At 29.6% G+C, this 18631-nt stretch overlaps 1 non-coding gene across 1 annotated transcript; it reads right to left on the bottom strand.

The window, feature by feature from the left end:
- Positions 1–11932: 11932 nt before the first annotated feature.
- LOC137831116 (uncharacterized) lies at positions 11933–17059 on the bottom strand. The gene is made up of 4 exons (XR_016521462.1): positions 16672–17059; positions 16262–16380; positions 12862–12966; positions 11933–12499 (listed from the first exon to the last, which is right to left on the bottom strand). It is a non-coding gene; the product is annotated as an uncharacterized LOC137831116 (transcript).
- Positions 17060–18631: the final 1572 nt, after the last annotated feature.

The raw sequence follows: 18631 nt of genomic DNA, 5'->3' as shown, positions 1-18631 counted from the left end.
TAGTCACTATATTGATTAAATTATATGATATTTTAGAGACTAAAAAAGTTATTGATATCTAAAGTAGTTTCTATTAATAATAAAATTTATAAACTATTTTCTAAATCGGTATCTAATTAGCTACCAAGATTTTCTTGTAGTGCATTACTAATGTGCAGAAACAGTTCACATGCATTATGAATAATTTAATTGAACCATGAAAGATGTTTGAAAAGGAAGAATTAAACATTAAAGTGTTAAAATGTTTAGCCAATAATTGGTGGCCTAAGGTAACAACAATGTCAAAGTCAAAAGATCTGTCGACAATTCCAACAACATCTTTGTTTGGAAAGCTAAGGGAATAGGAGCTGGAAATGAATAGACTTCGGTGAAAAAGAAAGTCATGACAAGAAAAATAAGGACATTGCACTAAAGATTGTTGTACAGAAGAAAGAAGATAGTGAAAAAGAAACAGATGAAATCAGTGACTCAAAAAATATAACCCTATTTCGCAAAAGGTTTGGAGAATTTCTAAAGAAAAGGAACAAGAATATGATTTTTTCTTAGAAAAGGGATGTAAACAGAAAAATGTATTCTATTTCATCTAACTTCACCATTTTTTTTATGTAGAAAGCAATGACATATCAAAATTGAATCCCAAATAGTCAAAACAAAGACAAGTTCAGTTACGGGAAATTTGAGAAAGAAAGTAAGACTAGAAGAGCCTACGTTGCATGATAGAACAATGATAAGACCTCTTCCGGTGATTCTTCAAAAGAGGATGAAGAAGTTAACATTTGCTTGATTGTTGGTTATGATTCTTCAAGCAATGTAAGTACAAAAGACCTTGAGATTGAAACTAATTACAATTAGTTTTTTAATGTTTTCTAATGAGATTCATGAAGAAGCTACTAGATTTGTATTTCTGACAATAAACTCAAGAGAATGAATAAATGTCTTGAAAAAATAGTTCTCAAATTAGAGGAATAATTGAACAATGCTAAAATTGATTTAGAAAACCTAGAAATCATTTATAAGAACTCATTTAGTAGTTGTTCTAAAACAAATTAGCCAACCTTCAAAGATTATGAAAACTATAAATCTCTTAAAAATAAAATTCATTATCTTATCAAAACACTGATGACACATAGTACACATATTTATAACTTTATTGTATAGTGAATGTATTTTTCATATGCTTTATTTTCAGTTTTTGGGATGATGTTGTAAATAATGTATGTTATGTACTTAATCGGGTGTTAATCGAGTCTATCCTTAAGAAAACTACATATGTAAGTGTTTTGTATTAAATAATTACAAGGAAAATCTTGGCAAATTTGATCTGAAACCAGATGAATGTTCTTCTTAGGTTACTCATAAAATAGACATTCATATAATATACAAATAAAGGCTTTTGGCTGTAAAAGAATATATTCATGTTGTATTTGATGAATCTAACCAAAAAATGCAAGTATTACCAAAGAATGATGTAGGTGAAGATGATTTACTGGATAACTTCACCAAACTAAACTTGAACAAGCCAAACAATTACAACATTTCAAATGACATTGATGTCAAACAAGAACCTCACAAGGATTTTCCAAAACAACGAAGAATTTCTAGAGATCTCGCACTTGACAATGTGATTAGACAAATTGAAAAGGAAGTATCTACCAAGCATTCTTTAAATAATTTTGGCAACACAATGTCTTTTGTTTCACAAGTAAAACCTAAAAATACTAATGATGCTCTAAAAGATGAACACTGGATATTTGTTATGCATGAAGAACTTAAGCAATATTTGCAATGATGTTTGGATGCTTGTACCTAGAACAAAAAATATGAATGTAGTAGGAACAAAATGGGTTTTCATACTTAACCTCAAACATATTCACCTCTTTTTTTTTAGAGCTTTAGTTTCTTTTCTCTTGGTGGAAACAAACTTGAAGAGCTCTGTTAGACGAGGTTGAAGCTTCTTTCTGACTTCTTCTTGTAAGTGCACCTCGTGTACTCTCAAGATTTCTATAAGCCCATCCCACGTAAGCTTCCTCAGATCATGAGCCCTTGTAATGGTCATTGTCTTGGGCTTCCAGATCTTTGACATGCTATCCAACAACTTTAGATTGATCTGTGCTTTAGAAAAACTTTGTTTGAGAGCTTTTAGCCCATTTAGAAGAATCTGCATTCTTCCAAACATGTCATCTATGCGTTCTCCTTCCTTCATGCTGAAAGATTCATATTAGTGTTCTGAGAATGGCAACTTTCATGAATTGTACGTCTTTATTTCCTCATAGTTGATAATCAATGAGTCTCAGATCTCCTTAGAGGTTTTTAACCTACAAAATTTCTTATAATCATGTTTGGATTAAGCACAAATGAGAGTGTACCTGACTTTATTGTTTAATTGCATCTAGTTGAACTCTTCTTTTTCCTAGTCTTCCTCTATCATAGTTGATCATGTTACGAAAGTGGACTTTAAGCCTAACTCAACCCCATAAAACCGGCTCATAGGGTTGAGGTTTGCACCCACTTATATACAATAAAAGGCTCTAATCTCTAGTCGATGTGGGATCTCCAACAGATCATGTGTAGACTTTACATATATCGTCATCCTATCTTTCCAATAAGAAAAGTATCTTCCTATAATTGTATGGGGTCTTGAAAAGAAAAACCCCTTCGATGATAAGATGTGCTTTCATGCCCGCTATAATATTAGAATTTTTTTCTCTAATAGTTATAAGGCCTTCAACCCTTTAGAGACCGAACTTTGATATCAACTATGAAAAACAATTAAAACACACCCAAAATAAGGGTTGAAAATGTAATATAATATCAATTACTCCTAAAATGTAATTAGTTCAAAACGCGGTGAATTAGTTAATCAAAACGTATACAAGACAAATCTAACAACAAACAAAGTGCTAGTAAAATGGGAACATATATATGCTCCTTTCAATACTACTTGAAAATTAAAGGAATTTGATTAAATAAATTATTAGATTTATTTAGTTTTGTGATTTAAAAAAAATGTTCAACTAATTAATAATGTATTGTATAGTGTATTTATTTTACTTTGCAATTTCTTTAATGTCCTAAGTTGAGCGTGTTCTGGAGTGGGGATTTGAGAAGAAGAGAAAGTGAAAGTGATAATGTGAAAGGGGTTGTGTGATTACGGCTCTTTCACTTAACTGGTTTCTCCTTTTAATGTAACTTTTATTCAATTCCAACAAACATTAAGCACGTGATGGAAGAAAAATAAAATAAAAGCTTTTCCAGTCAACGTCACTGATAAATATCATACTTGTTTATATTCTAAATTAAATATAATTTTACCTTCAAAACTAGTGCTATTAATTGATGTATCTAAAAGTTTTCAATTTTTTATATTTAACATTTAATATATATATATATATATATATATATATTTAAACAGAGGAACTTCTTTTACTCTATGAAAATTCTTATTTTCTTTTGATTTAGTTGAAAAAATTATATTTTAATTTGATTAAATTTATACTAAAATTTGAATATGTTTATATATATATATATATATATATATATATATAATTTAAATTAAAATGAATAAAGAATGGTGTGTGAGTAAATAAAGGATTGTACTGATCATTTGGAATGTTTTTAAAAGTTATATTTGTTAATTTTATTTTGGATAAAACTTTAAAAATAGATTTGATTACGTTGTGTGAGATTGATTTCTTAATGATTTTTTCTCTTAAGTAAAAGTAAAAATAGAGCGATAACTCAATTCATTCTCTGAGGCAGATTTTCCTTCAAACGAAAAAATATGTCAAACTATTTTTTTTTCTTTCTTATTTTCTTGTTGTCTATTTAATGAATTGAAAGTAAATGTTTATAATCAATTTAAAGTGAATACTAATTTTTATATTTAATTGATTTGTGATTTTGTTTAAATGAATTATGTTTTATGAAAATGGTTGTTGAGAATGATAAGAATTGCATGAATTTGGGGCTACAAATTTGGGATAATATGGGAAACATTATGTTATTTATTGTTAGAATATATGGCCTTAAACGAGAGGGAGGGGGTGAATGGTTTAAGAGAGGTTTTTGAAAACTTTTCGAGGTTTAATAAAATTCTTTGCGTGAATCCAGAACAGGAATCAAGTTAGCCAAGAATATAAGCAATAAAACAGTAAAGCAATAGAAAAATAATCGATTGTTTCGAAGGTTGTTTATACCAGTAAAACTTAAAACAAAATTTAAATGAGTTTAGAGTAAGAGAGAGATACAACAACAATTTATACTGGTTCGCTCTTAAGCCAAGAGCTACATCCAGTCCCCAGAAAACCACTGGGTAATCCACTAAGTAATCAAACCAGATTACAACACACAAACCACCAAAGTAGTGACCTTGAACCCTTCAAGAAACACACTCCCTTTGGCAAAACACACCAAAAGTATTGATCTTGATCACCTCAAGAGCACACAACACTCATTGGCAACATAACACCAGAAATACAGTAGGTTGAGAAGGGATTACACTTACAAACTGAAATCAATACAACTGTAATCCTATTCCACTCTCTTTGAAAAACCCAAAGCTTGATGTGAATGTTCAAATCTTAGAATCAACTTTGTCACAACTGAAAAACTCAAATCTGTTTTTCTTGCTTGTTTGAAAACATAAACAAACCATTTATATTTTCCAAAGATTAGTCAAAGCAATTAATGAAGGAGCGTATTCAGTTGAAAATCATTTAAAGCACATTCAACAACCAAAACAGGATTTTGTTAGGATTTTCAAAGAAACAATCAGTTGAAACCACGAAACAACCGATTGTTTGGTTTGACAGTTAAGTCAACCAAACTAAAATAGTTTTCAACCTTTTCAAAAACTTCTAAGAGTAAAACAACCGGTTGATTCGACAAAACAACAGGTTGTTTTTCACTTAGTTGGTAAAACAATTTATTTTCTAAAAGGTTTTAAATCACATCAGTTTTAGATTCAACAAAGGAGTGGATCACATTCTATTCTACCCAGATCCCTCCCAAAACACAGCAGCAACACTAGCCTTGCATCAAACACTTTGGATTTGGATTCTTCAAAGCACTTGATCACTCTTGATCAACATTTATGTGTTAAGTAAATACACCTATGTTGTAACATAAATCCCCTTGTTTCATTCATGGTCTAAGTCACATAGACTAAGATATCAGACGGTGATAAACTGAGGGAAGTTCTTGCACACTATGACATGTGTAAAGGTGTGACTTCCATTGTAATAACCTTTCACATATCCATTACTCTTGGGTTTTCTTGTTAATCTAAGCCTTGTATTGGATCAGATGTTGGGATCTAGTGGGACATGCTTAATAGTAGGTGTCAATTAATATTCCATTTTGTTGAATATCTTTTGATGTATATATTCATGCATGGTCTATATTGTTTTTGTGTGTTGGTATTTGATTGAAATTGAATTGTTGTAGATTGTTAATTAAAATGTGCCCTTTTATAAACATTTTCTCATGTTGAAAATCTAGTTTAATACCTTGCTCTTCTATATATTGTGATATGTTATGGTAGGTACAAGTGCAAAAACAACATCTCAAAGAGCTTAGAGCTTTATTTGTGACTCTTTCTGCAAAAAAAATTGTGTTTACACACGTAGACACAAATTATATATGTTTAAGTTGTATTTTGAAATTAATACATACTTTATATAAACTCTCTATTGAATTTATAGTGCAATAGATAGTTTTGTGAGCGTGTTACATAAAATTTAAGATAATAAATTAAGAATTAAAGGCTAATAGGTTAAATTATCGAATGAAACTTTTCTTTTGACATTAATTAATATAATAGTTGTTAAAGAAAAAATACAACACCCTAAACATATTTTGATTATGTGTTAAAAACATAGTGAATCTAGTGCTTAGAATATATGGAGCAGAACAAGCATAATGCATGGAATACATGAAGCAAAACAAGCCTAGTGCATGGAACACGTGAAGCAGAACAAGCCTAGTGCTTGAAATACTTAAAGCAACTACGTCTGACAAACATTAGACGATAAAGTCAAGTTTCACTTCTTTTAATAAGTTAAATGAAGATCATTCATATGATCAATGCAAATAAAGACTTCAATACACATGAAGAATATTCCAAAAACTTAAGTTTGAAGAAACAAAAAATGTTTTATATATCTCTTCTAGGAAGGTTCGTGCCAAATAAAACAATAAAAAATACTTGGGATATGAGCTAAAGCTTAAATGATCACCACCTTCTCTAACACGACTAGTTTCAACTCTAGCTTAGTTGTTTATCCTATATGGTGTGCACTTTTAACCAATACTTAGTGTAAAAGTATCTGCTATCGAGGAAGATAAGTACTACTAACTATCATTGGAGTGGCGTAAAGAAGATAATAGAATTTCATGAATTTAATATTTTTCAACATAAGAGTTCATCAAATGATGACAAAAGAAGAAAGAATACAAAGAAGAGAGTTCAAAGTACTCAACGACCATAAAAGAGAATGCAATGACTACTTTTATGAAGGCTATAAGAGGTATTTCTTCAAAGAAAGGAAGACAATAAAGTTAGTCATACTTTACAAGTGCAAAAATTCTGTTGAAATTTATCTGTCATAAATTTTTGTAAGAACATTACTTGTATTCATCTCCACCTATTAGTAGAGAAAATTTAGCCTCGTATACATCAAAAGTGTTATGTTCTCTAATGAGTGAAACTAGAGATCAGTTGATCACTTAGATCGTGTATCTATGTTGAGCTAGGAGTGACTAATGTCAAGAATACTTAATATTAAGTCTGGAATGGCTAGCGTCAAGAATATTCAACGTTATCTAGGAGTGATTTGATCAAAGAATTTATTTATACTTCATAGCGGTAGACTATTTAGTGAAACATGACTTGTTGATCAAGAATTGGGTATAATTTATGAGATCAGTTAAATCAGTATAAAAAATATTAAATTTTCATTCCTTAAATCTTTACATTGCATGTTATTATGTTTTTTAACTAACTAAAAGATGGAAGAAAAAATTCAAACCAGATTTTACAAAGATTTCTCAAATCTTCTATTTATATGTTTCTCATTTGATTTTTCATCCGAACATACAATACCAACAAAAATATGCGAAATTTTTAAAAGACAATTCAACTCTCCCTTTCTATATTATTTCCTATTTTCCACAATAGTTTTATAAATTTACAATAAATAGCATACACATTTAGTTGGTTGGATATATATATATATATATATATATATATATATATTATACTCATATATAAGTTTATTTATAATTAATTAATTAATTATTATTAGAATGAAACAATAATTTTTAAAAGTTTATATCAATATACTGCACTGATAAAAGATTTGATAATTTTGGTTAATTTTCTTCAAGTACAGCGATTTCTAGTGTTTCAAAAGGAAACAACAATCATTGTTGTTTTTGTTTTCTATTATGCATTTCCTTATTTTTCACCAAAAATATAAAATGAACTAAATAAACTTATGTTAATTATATAAAAATAACATTCCATAAGTTTTACTGTAGAAGTATTTTAAAGAAAAAAATATATATTACCTTCCTGTGTAACACTAAAATAACTTCAGTTTTATTTATTGACCGAATATTTTCATTAAAATTACAAATAAAAGATGTAATAATTAATTTAAATAAAAATGAAAAAAAAAGAGCTTATAAGTTAAAAACAAGTTAAAACACCTGCTAAAGCTAATTTAAAAACAATTAAAATAATCGTATTCGGAATAAATTTTGTTTGATCAAATCAACTTTTATAAATTATTAAATTAATTTATAAGCTAATAAAGTGTGTAACTTATTAAACACAGTCAAATTTATCAAATAAATTTATCGAGATAGGATTGTTAGATTGATCACGCATTGTGATATTATACATTTTTAGTTTTAATTTTAATTTTATGTTTAAAAACACTTGAATAAAGTATTTAATTTTTTTATCTCGATTCTTAAATAATACAAAACTATTGGAGATGCTATTGGCTGTTACAAGAATAAATGGTATTATAGTTTGTATATAGTACACAACACACATTTATTTTCTATAATTAAAACTTATAATAAATAAATACTTCAAAATATAAAATATTATTGTATTAAAATTAGTAATAAATATTATTGAATGGAGAAATTTGAAAATCTCAATGCAAAAGACTTTGTTTAAAAAGTAACAGTAAAATAACTTGTGAAAAGATATAACAAACACCCTAATATTTGAAATGAAAGTCGAATTTTATAATATAAAGGTGATAGTTTATATATTTTTTAAATAAATAAAAAGTTGCTCAAAATTTGTAAGTCATTTAGATTTTTCTTTCTTGAAAAAAGGTTTTTTCCTTTTATTTTTACTATTGATTGAAATTTGTGGAGAAAATGAGCACGAGGCATAAGGTCTCAATCGGATGAAAAAGTCAGAATGAAGCATATCTATTACTTTACTGAAAATTCAATGGGAACACTCAATCACTTTATGTAATCACACAACTTATACGTGCCCGTGAATTCAAATTCTATAATAAATGAAAATTAAAAGTTTTGTAGTAAACAAGAGCAATTCATATTATATAAATAGAATAAAGGTAAACGTCATTTTATTCATAATAGAATATTGGATCATTTAGAACTTATATCATCTTTTATGAACCGATTTTTAGGATTAAATTAAACTTAAAGTTTATTTTTTTTAAAAAAAATTATGTATTATTCTTCTAATATTGTGACTTTAAAATACAATAGTTTTAATATATTAAAAAAAATAATATATTTTAGAATAAAACAATAGAAAGGTAACTAAAAAAACTCCAACTAAATAATCCAAATTCGTCCGATTATGTACAAACTTTTCTTCTTTCTACAAAAATACTACATTTATTAAAGAAAATCATTTCTAATGAACCTCTCTTGAACAATGGAAATCTCAGTCTTACCTACCAAGTATCATTAAAAAAATTGGATTTATAGAAGTATATTTTAGCATTATATTAGAGGTTAAACATCTTATTTGTCATTGTTGTTTACACAAGTAAATAATTTATGAAGAACGTGTTACTCATGGTTTTCGCTAAAGTAAAGTGTTATTTTAAAATAGTAACTCTCAGAGGCCTCAAAACCCCATTAATACCACGATTTTGTTTACCTTTTTAACCATTTATTCAAGACTAGTGTAACAAAATACCAATATCTTAAACAATCAGTATTAAAAATTACTACAGAACTTGTAAACAAAATGCCAAAGTAATGTAGCTTCTGCAAGTACTTAATCTATTTGTGAATTGTTAAATATTTACAATTTCTGTTTGACAATCATTCCAAGCTGTATCATGATTTTGCTGCTGAATCTTTTACACTGGCAACATTCCATATTACATGTTTGAGGAGAGTGTTTGTCTGCTACTTCGGGCCTCATGGTTCAAACCTTTATCGGTTGAAGAACATGTGGTTCATGAAGATGCATATGAGGAACTCGAATAGTATTATCCGTATGAGGATGTGGAAATGGAGGAAGCTTATTATGGTGGTTTGTCTAGTTTTCGGATTGGGAACTGCAGATGGGGGAGATAACGGTTATGTTAGGGGTGGTCGTCAAGAAGCTCGGCCGGTTCACCGGTCGAACTTCCAGGATTTAGGAGCCAGTTCATCGAGGGAGCCAAAAACGAAAGATGCAGAGAAGGGTAGCACAGGCAGAAGGGTCAAGAGGACACAGAAAAGGGAAGCTGCTGCTAAGGTTGTTGAAGCAAAACATAGCAGCTTTCCTTCCCAGAAGCCATATATTTTCTTTGTCATTGATTTTTTTTCCTTGTACATTATGTGTTCTATCATGAACCATGTAATAGATATTGGGGAAGGTGTTTTAGAATAATGGTTTGGTGGGGTAGTTGGATTATGAGTTATACACTCACTAAAGCACTGAACAAATTAGGTTTAGTTAGCTGTTATGCTCTCAATGCATGTCTAAAATGTACATAAATTCCTTGTCATGTTCATATCTTTGACACCTCAACAATGTTTTTATGTTCGCATATCATTTTTTGATTTTTCCGTAATTTTTCGAAATAATAAACTATAATGGTGACTCTCATTATTTTTATCTCAAAAGCCTATTTTGGTTTATTGTCTCATCATCACCATGTTTTCAAACTTAAAAAAGGATATATATGATGTTAAACAAGATACTAAAACTTGAGCAACTTCCTTTAAGAAAATGATATAAAAAGAGAAAAGGTATACAACTTTATTTAAAAAGCATAATATTGTGGAAGTTTATATTGATGACATAAGATTTGGTGCTACTATTAAATATTTTTATAGGGATGATTTTATTTTAGTTAATGTAGGAAGAATTTGAGATGAATATGATGGGAGAACTTAAATTTTTTTCTTTATATAAATGACATTATCATACATCAACAAAAATACATATTAAAAACGTGAAAATAAAAAAGGGAGAGTTAAATTGTGATCTAATAATTTCTAAAATCTTTCATAATGCATACTCTCTCACTGAGTCTCTAGACAAAAAAAATTGTGAAGATATCAAATAATAGGTGTTTCTTGAAATACAGCAGATTTGCTCAACATTTTTAGTGATGTGTATTTAAATAAATATTTTTCAACAAGTTACAATAATTGATGAAATACAGAATATGCAATCTCATTATTCTATAACACATTTGACCAGACAAACATATATAAAAAATTATTTTAAACACAACTCTTTTAACTAAGAATCACATTAAACAAAACTTGTGCAACTCAACTAAATCACTTAATATATTTTCTAATTTTATTTGACAAAAGATCACATCGTAGTTCTTATTGTCTGATCTATTACTACAAGTGCAGATATAAATACTTCATATAAAATTACCTTAATAACAAAATTTCAAAATCTAATCTTTCAAAAATATAATCAATTAAGTCAAATTTTAATTGACTAAAATGGTCTTGAAATGCTTTCTGAATTGATGAACAAAGAAATTAATTGATTATTTTTAATAATAATAATTAATTATTATATTATGTTGTTTCAAAAAATATTAAAAAAAGTTTTCCCATTCTCAAATTTAATTTTTCATTCACTTCGAATTAAAGAGCATATTGTTGTGAGTAAAAAGTTTTCAGAAAGAATATTTTTCAAAAATATATCATGTTTTGAAAGTCTACTAAGGAATTTTCAAGGGAGAGTGATGAAGCTATAAGTTGATTCTTTGTATAATCTATAAATTTTTCTGTTTCTTTAAACTTGTAATTTAAATCTATAAATTTGTGCACGAGCGCTTGATGTGGAGAGCAAGTAATTGAGTGTTTTTCATTATTTTTAAAAATCTTGTTGAAAAATGTTTTAAGAATGTTCTAAGAAGTGATTTTTTTTTGTCTTACTCTAGATATATAGGTGTTTCATGTAATTAATTTTTTTTATTAATATTAATAAAAGTTATTTTTTATAAAAATTATTATAATTATTTTATTAATGTAGATTATTAAAATATATTTTGATATTCACTAAGATTTTCTGATAATTATCAAGGAGCTTTTCCGAATGTGAATAGTATTGTGATTTTTCTCATATTTATATTTTTTGTATCATCAACATCAATATTATTTATCACAAAAATTAAATTAATAAATTTGAAATGATTTCAAAAATTAAATAATTTGAAAAAAAAAACAATTCAACCATTAAAAATTATGTTGTCCAAATCCAAACATTTGAACAAATTGATCCATTATCTCATTCTTAACGATGAGGAAAGAAACATAAAAACAATGTTGAGGTGTCAAAGATATGAACATGACAAGGAATTTATGTACATTTTAGCATTGAGAGCATAATAGCTAACTAAACCTAATTTGTTCAGTGCTTTAATGAGTGTGGAACTCATAATCCAACTACCCCACCAAACCATTATTCTAAAACACCTTCCCTGAGATCTATTACATGGTTCATGATAGAACACAGAATGTACAAGGAAAAAAAAAAAATCAATGACAAAGAAAATATATAACTTCTGGGAAGGAGAGTTCAAAGCAAACCTGACATAATAAAATAAAATCACTTCCTACCCAGCCTTACCGAAAGCTGCTATGTTTTGCTTCAGCAGCCTTATCAGCAGCTTCCCTTTTCTGTGTCCTCTTGGCCCTTCTGCCTGTGCTACCCTTCCCTGCATCTTTCTTTTTTGGCTCCCTCGATGAACTGGCTCCTGAATCCTGGAAGTTCGACCGGTGAACCGGCCGAGCTTCTTGACGACCACCCCTAACATAACCGTTATCTCCCCATCTGCGGTTGCCAATCCGAACACTGGACGAACCACCATAATAAGCTTCCTCCATTTCCTCATCCTCATACGGATAATACTCTTCGAGTTCCTCATATGCATCTTCGTGAACCACATGTTCTTCAACCGATAAAGGTTTGAACCATGAGGCTCGAAGTAGCAGACAAACACTCTCCTCAAACATGTAATCTTGAATGCTGCCAGTGTAAAAAATTAAGCAGCAAAAACATGATACAGCTTGGAATGATTGTCAAACAGAAATTGTAAATATTCAACCATTCACAAATAGAATATTCATTCTTGACACTAAAGGTACAAAAAGTACTTGCAGAAGCATTATTTTGGCATTTTGTTTACATTAATAGAGTAATTTAAAAGTTCCTGTAGTAAAAGATGGTAGTAATTTTTAATACTGGTTGTTAAGATATTGGTATTTTGTTACACTAGTCTTGAGTAATTGCAGAGTTGAGAGGATCCACTCCCATACAAACTTTCCATCACATATTTTAACATAAGTAGTAACGAATAAAAGTAAAAGGTACAACCGTACAATAATTACCTGCCATCAAGTGCTCGATGAATATTGAGGAACTCAAATGGATGTTTACACTGAGGACAGGTAACTTTTTCACGGTATGTAGCCCATCGAAGAATGCATGTTACACTGAACAAAATCAAGTAAAACTATAAACAAAAATATGCAGAACAAATTTCAAAATGATGATGATGATAATGATATCTAAATTTCACAAGCTAGAACAATTGATACAATAGTCAGCAAAAACATTTTCCAGCCAACTCAACAAATTTACAACAGAACATCACTTATTTTATATGGAGAAATACCAAGTTTGTAATATTCTTTCCGGGTATCAAAAAAGGCAATTACATACCTTATATGATCAACTACGATGGATAACAGTCATATCAAAGAATTTAGAACATAGATCATTACACAACACTAATAAAAACCAGATCAATCTCTGGCACAGGATCAATATAAACCATATCAATCTCATGCAGTGACAAATTCCAGTCTATTCATTCAAAGTAAACATGAGATCCCAAACAATTCTTGCCTCCACAATGTGAGACTGTTATATTTCATATTTTCACTTTCCATTGAATTTGATCAAGATATAAAGCACAACCAATCACTTGACTCCGAACTTCCAATGGATAGTGATATGTATCGTCGTTGATCAACTGAAATAACTTGCATAGACAGGATATGATTGAATATATATTATGAAGAATTCATTACATCCATGAATGTATTATCACTTCAGCATTGAACAAATGTTGGGTGTAAACTCAAAATGCTACCAACTGTCAAATCAAAGCTAACCTAGATATTGAACATTTAGTAAAACCATTCGCATGCATTCACCAAACAACCTAAACATTTAGAACATAATATCAGAATCTATGGTACCAAGTGGTCACGAGTTCAAATTCAATTCAATGTATCTAATCTCCATTATATTAAATAAAGGTTGAAGTTGGCACAATTTAAAACCATGGATATACATTCTTCAGGTTTCAATCCCAAAGTGCACTTCCATTTTGAGCTTCTAACAGAGTTACTGCCTGACAGTAATCATCCCAATCATGCAACCTGAAATGCTTACTTGGACATCATACTAGATGTAGAAATATGTTTGATATCCAAGTGTTCACATCCTAACAGAAGTCGGATTACACAACTGCATCAGTCATCAAAGCTCAAGATCCTTTGGGAATCCAATCCATCATGTTCAATTTACATTAGAGGAGGAGGGGGGGCATGGATTGGATCCATATCCATACCAATATCTTAACCAGTGCTAAAAATGAATACTACAAGAACTTTTAAATTACTCAAGCTTAGTAGTGTAAACAAAATGGAAAAATAATGTAGTTTTTGCAAGTACTTAATCTTTTGTACCTCTAGTGTCAGAATGAATATTTTAATTGTGAATTGTTGAATATTTACAGTTTCTGTTTAACAATCATTCCAAGCTGTATCATGTTTTTGCTGCTTAATCTTTTACACTGGCAGCATTCAAGATTACATGTTTGAGGAGAGTGTTTGTCTGCTACTTAGGGGCTCATGGTTCAAACCTTTATCGGTTGAAGAACATGTGGTTCACGAAGATGCATATGAGGAACTCGAAGAGTATTATCCGTATGAGGATGAGGAAATGGAGGAAGCTTATTATGGTGGTTCGTCTAGTGTTCGGATTGGCAACTGCAGATGGGGAGATAACGGTTATGTTAGGGGTGGTCGCCAAGAAGCTCGGCCGGTTCACCGGTCGAACTTCCAGGATTCAGGAGCCAGTTCATCGAGGGAGCCAAAAAAGAAAGATGCAGGGAAGGGTAGCACAGGCAGAAGGGCCAAGAGGACACAGAAAAGGGAAGCTGCTGATAAGGCGGCTGAAGCAAAACATGGCAGCTTTCAGTAAGGCTGGGTAGGAAGTGATTTTATTTTATTATGTCAGGTTTGCTTTGAACTCTCCTTCCCAGAAGCTATATATTTTCTTTGGCATTGATTTTTTTTCCTTGTACATTCTGTGTTCTATGAAGAACCATGTAATAGATCCCAGGGAAGGTGTTTTAGAATAATGGTTTGGTGGGGTAGTTGGATTATGAGTTCCACACTCACTAAAGCACTGAACATATTAGGTTTAGTTAGTTGTTATGCTCTCAATGCATCATGTCTAAACTGTACATAAATTCCTTGAAGTTGGCACAAGTTAAAACCATGGATATACATTCTTCAGGTCTCAAGCCCAAAGTGCACTTCCGTTTTAAGCTTATAACAGAGTTACTACCTGACAGTAATCATCCCAATCATGCAACCTGAAATGCTTAATTGGACATCATACTAGATGTAGAAATATGTTTGTTATCCAACTGTTCACATCTGCATCAGTCATCAAAGCTCAAAATCCTGTGGGAATCCAATCCATTTAATTGAATCAAATTGATTTTTATTTTTTGGAATGTAGTTTAAATTTGGATTAAATTAGTTTAAATTTGGATTAAATTAGTTTAAATTTATATCCATTTAGTTTAAATAAAAAAACAGACAATTATATGTAATAAATTCAAAAACAGTTTTATTTGCATTAATTTAGTTGTTATATTTTTTTACTAAATAGTTAATATATTTTCAAGATTAAATTGATAAGTCTGGAGGGAGGAGTGATCATATGCATTGACTGATAGATTCTAATTATTTGTGTGGGTCTTTCAATAAATCAGGCCACACAAACAAGCTCTTAGGTCAGACCAAGCTTTTAAAACAATTATAACTGGACTAAAAAAGTGATTTGTGAGAAGTAAATAGGCCAACAACATACTAGTTCCGATGATGCTCCACTCCGGTCGAGGTCAAGTCAGCATAGCATTGATCAAGACCTACTTGATAATGCATTGGCCGATGTTGGGTTGCTGATGATCTAATCAAGGCTTAGTTGAGAACGCCTTAACCAATGATGATTGATCTAATCAGGGCTGGCCGAGTTGAGGACGCCTTAACCAAAGCAAAGCAATGGATGCCTATCCAAGGCCGAACAATACCCCAACAATGGTACAAAACCAAAGAGGCACTTTGCAGATAGTGTAATAAAATGTTTTGGCCAAAACCAACAAAAATTTTCTAGACCAAATGATTTCTTAGGATGAACATACCATACATAAAGATTCAAGAAAACACATTTTCCACAAACTTAAACAACAAAAATAAGAACTGAAAATCCCAACCATATCAAAAGCAATTGGGAAATGAACATACCATACATAAAGATTCAAGAAAACACATTTTCCACAAATTTAAATAACAACAATAAGAACTGAAAATTCCAACCAATTCAAAAGCAATTGGAAAATGAACATACCATACATAAAGATTCAAGAAAGCACATTTTCCACAAAGTTAACTATGAAAGCAACAGCAAGAGATCGTTCAGACAAACCAGTAAGCATGCTCGCAACCTTTTACAAGAGCAGTTTCCTGCAGCAATATTTCATCCAGACAAATAGCACAGATTCCCCCATGGGTTCCATTACCCACCTTGTGAATGACTGCCTCACTCTGAACATCAACAACACACACGGAAACATGAAATCATCAACAAATATCATTTCTAACATTTCCAACCCCGGAAAAAATAACATCAACAAAATATCAGCAGTAGATTAAAAACAAATCAGACCCACCAAGAACATAAATTCAGAATCTTTAACATGAAACCCCAATTGGGCATCCCCAAAATCACCCAAACAAACCAGAAATTAAACAGATAGATTGAATCAAAATAAGACATGCCCATTACATAGAAGGAAGAAATATGCGTAACATCAGCCAGAAAGAAGGGGAAAATACCAGATCTTTGATTGAAAGGTCCTGAAAATCGTTGGTGAGAACCTGTTCGCCTTGGATCTTCACGAGTGAGGAAGTCATAGTGACAGATCCACAAGGTATGGATGGTAGAAAGTATAGTGGTATGAGCGAAAACGCAGAACCATACAATAAAGAAACCTGAAGAAGGGAAATCAATTGGAATACAAGGGAGGAGGAGAGAGAAGGAAAAAAAAGAAAATATGCTGAGGAATGATTCTGTGATTCCAAAGAGACGAAGGAAACAGTAAAAAGATTGAAACTTTACACCAAAAGTCTCAATTCCAAATTCCAAAATTTTGAACACAGCAACACACAGGGAACGTTTTACTTTTACTTTTATACATTTTATATAAATTTTCCCAATTAATCTAGTTGACTAGTTTGCATGATCTTTCACTTATTATTAATCATATTTTCACCTAAGGGGGGACATTGAAAATAATTATAAAACAATAATTTTGAGAAGACTTAGTCAATTAGATTTAATAGTAATTGATTTGTTTTTTCACGTTGTTTAAGAATAGAACCAAACTTAATCGGTTATTACACTGTGTAATCCGTTAAATGCACAAAACAATTATGAGATAGTCATAAAAGATCAATAGATTATTGAAAAATCAAATAATAAAATTAAATAAACTATATTATTATCCACACATTTATATTATCAATATAAATTTATAATTATTTTAATAAATACGAATACATGTTAAAGATACATAAATTTTATTAAACATAACTAATACAGTATTAATATATGATAAATTTATTAATTATTTAATTTTAATATTAAACATAATGATAAAAAAATACAGATATATTGAAACAATAGTACAATAATACATATGTTCTTACTAATAGTATTTATAAATATAGTTATCAATAAATAAATATATATATATATATATTATAAATTATTAAATTTTAAGAAAAATAAATACTGTATAAGAATTTTTTATTAAAGTGAATTTTAAATTGTTTATATTCATTTAGGTACATGGTTATAAATATATCAATTATAATATTTTGTTATCTAAGCATTATAATTTAAAATTAACCTTGAAATATGATCACTAAATACAAAACAACATTTCAATAATATTTACAAAAACAACTCCACTGCAATTTGACTATAAGATCACAATAATAATTTCCATAACATTTCAAGAGTGAAAATATATTTCGTCGCATATTTTATTAATCTTCTAGATGCTCACCTATATGTGTATCCGCACTTCTTATTTTTTTTTTTCATTTATATATTAAACAATGTTATAATTTGTACACTTATATTAAGAATAGAAATTTAAAGTATATTATGAATAAATAAAAAATCATTATCATCACTATTATGTAAAATCATTATATCTTGGTGTGAATTGACTTTAACCAATGTGAGTGATTAATCATCTTTCTAAGTGTTTCATTCTTTACAAATTTTGTTTCTTACGAAATAATGTCAATTACACACACACACACATATATATATATATATATAATTACTTGTTTGTGTTGATAAATGTTGAATGTTTTGTGTTGATATCTTCATTCAACTGTAAGGTCTCATGGTGTATTATGTTACCTTTAATATATAATTACAAATAGTGTAAATAAAATATTCACATATACATATCTTTATGTGTCACACATAAATAAAATGAACAATACATGATTTTTTAGATAACAAAATATCTTTATAAAAGACATTTTTGGTAAAATTTTCATCTTCTCCTTCAAGATATCCTTCTTTAATAAGAATTTTTGTTGAAACTTAAGAAACACCTCTTGATAATGCAACATATAATTGACCATGATGGGTACATATTAACGTTGGCCTTGAGGGGTGCATTTGGTGGTGGTACGATTGACAAAGACGATGAACTCCTTAACGATGTGGTGTTAAGAGTAGCCGAAGTGATCTTCATTGTCGAAAGCGTTCGCG

The sequence above is a fragment of the Phaseolus vulgaris genome, chromosome 6 (assembly GCF_051622355.1).
Source record: "Phaseolus vulgaris cultivar YP4 chromosome 6, ASM5162235v1, whole genome shotgun sequence".
Taxonomy (NCBI): Eukaryota; Viridiplantae; Streptophyta; class Magnoliopsida; order Fabales; family Fabaceae; genus Phaseolus; species Phaseolus vulgaris.
The sequence above is the reverse complement of the archived record's forward strand: the minus strand, read 5'-3'. Positions and strand labels throughout refer to the sequence as shown.